Source organism: Lipotes vexillifer, unplaced genomic scaffold (genome assembly GCF_000442215.2).
Source record: "Lipotes vexillifer unplaced genomic scaffold, Lipotes_vexillifer_v1.1 scaffold560, whole genome shotgun sequence".
Taxonomy (NCBI): Eukaryota; Metazoa; Chordata; class Mammalia; order Artiodactyla; family Lipotidae; genus Lipotes; species Lipotes vexillifer.
In genome coordinates this window covers 320,277-322,192 of record NW_006792210.1, presented here as the reverse complement: position 1 = coordinate 322,192, position 1,916 = coordinate 320,277, and the positions used below count along the sequence as shown (strand labels likewise).

General features: G+C 45.3%; 1 non-coding gene across 1 annotated transcript; it reads left to right on the top strand.

The window, feature by feature from the left end:
• The first annotated feature begins 906 nt into the window (after positions 1 to 906).
• TRNAG-CCC (transfer RNA glycine (anticodon CCC)) lies at positions 907 to 979 on the top strand. The gene has a single exon. It is a non-coding gene; the product is annotated as a tRNA-Gly (tRNA).
• Positions 980 to 1,916: the final 937 nt, after the last annotated feature.

Genomic DNA, 1,916 nt, shown 5'->3' with positions numbered 1-1,916 from the left:
AACACACTGTTCACCAAGGCCATGAGGAATGTGCTGGTGAGAGGGCACCAGCATCACTGAGAAGTTCATGTGGCTCTCCTCTGCAGGCCAGGGCGGACAGTAGGAGGGGCAAACACAGGCCTGGTCTCGTAACTAGCAATAGGGATGACAGGGCCTCTTCCATCCAGGAAGGACCAGAAATTCACTCTCATGGAAACGGACATTTATTCTGGGTGTGGTTTTGACTTTCCTGCCCACAGAAACTCAGCCAGCACCACAGCATCCAGGGACCTAAGGAGTGCCTGACTGTGCACACCATGGAATCTGACACAGCATAGCAGCTGACCAGGGACTTGCTTCAAAGGAAGTGTGGGAGTGTGCTTGCGACCACAGGACCCCCTGGCATGTTACCTTCCACACCATTCAGAAGTAGCTGACCTGCTAAAGCAATGGAATGGCCTGCTGAAGATGCAGCTGAAGCACCGGCTCTGAAGCAATATTCTGCAAGGGTGTGGTACCATCCTCCAGGTTACAAAGTAAATGCTAAATCAGAGACCTCTATATGGCACCATCTCCCCCAGAGGAGAAGTGCATGGGTGCAGGAACCAAGGAGTGGAAGCAGAAGTCACCACATACACAGTCATTCCCAATAACTTACTAGTAGGGAGACATTGTACTTTCAGTCCCCCATAATTTTGAGCTCTGCAGTGTAAGAGGTACTTGTCCTCAAAGAGGGCATACTCTTACCAGGGGCACAGCAAGAGTCCCACTGAACTATAAGCTGCCAGCAGTGCACTCTGGAGGCCAGAGGGATGGGAGGTAGGAATCAAAGACACTCTGTTATAAGGAACTTGTACTACACATGAAGCAGTATGGTATTATTTGAAGGCGGACTTAGATTAGTTAAAAATGTATATTATAGGGAATTCCCTGGTGGTCCAGAGGTTAAGACCCTGCACTCCCAACGCAGGGGGCCCAGGTTCAACTCCTGGTCAGGGAACTAGATCCCGCATGCCTCAACTAAAGATCCTGCATGCTGCAACTAAAGATCCCGCATGCCGCAGCAAAGATCCCACATGCAGCAACGAAGATCCCGCGTGCCACAACTAAGACCCAGCACGGCCAAATAAATAAATAAATAAATATTTTTTTTAAAAAAGAGTTAAGTTTTTTAAAATGTATATTATAAACTCTAGGGCAACAATTATAATTGGTACACTAACAGGAAAAATAGATAAAGAAACACAAAAAGAAAAGAAAAGAATTGGCATACTAAGAGAGGAAATAAAATGGAATCATATAAAAAGCTCAATTAAAATCATAGAAGACAGAAAAAGAGGGTGGTGAGGAAACAGAGAACAAATGCAACAAATAGAAAACACTGACAAAGACGGTAGATATTAATCTAACTATATCAATAATCACTTTAAATGTGAATGGTCTAACGGCACCAATTAAAAGACAGAAATTGTTGGAGTGGGTAAAAAAACAAGACCCACTATATGTTGTCTATAAGGAACCCACTTTAAATATAAAGACAGGTAGGTCAAAAATAAAAAGGATAGGAACTTCCCTGGTGGCGCAGTGGTTAAGAATCCGCCTGCCAATGCAGGGAACACAGGTTCAAGCCTGGTCCGGGAAGAACCCACATGCCACGGAGCAACTAAGCCCGTGTGCCATAACTGCTGAGCCTGCACTCTAGAGCCTGTGAGCCACAACTACTGAAGCCCGCGCGCCTAGAGCCCGTGCTCCACAACAAGAGAAGACACCGCAATGAGAAGCCCACGCACCCCAAAGAAGAGTAGCCCCCGCTCATCGCAACTAGAGAAAGCCTGCGTGCAGCAACGAAGACCCAACGCAGCCAAAAATAATAAACAAATAAAATAAAATAAAAATTTAAAAAATAAAAAGGATAGACACAAACATATCAAGAAAAC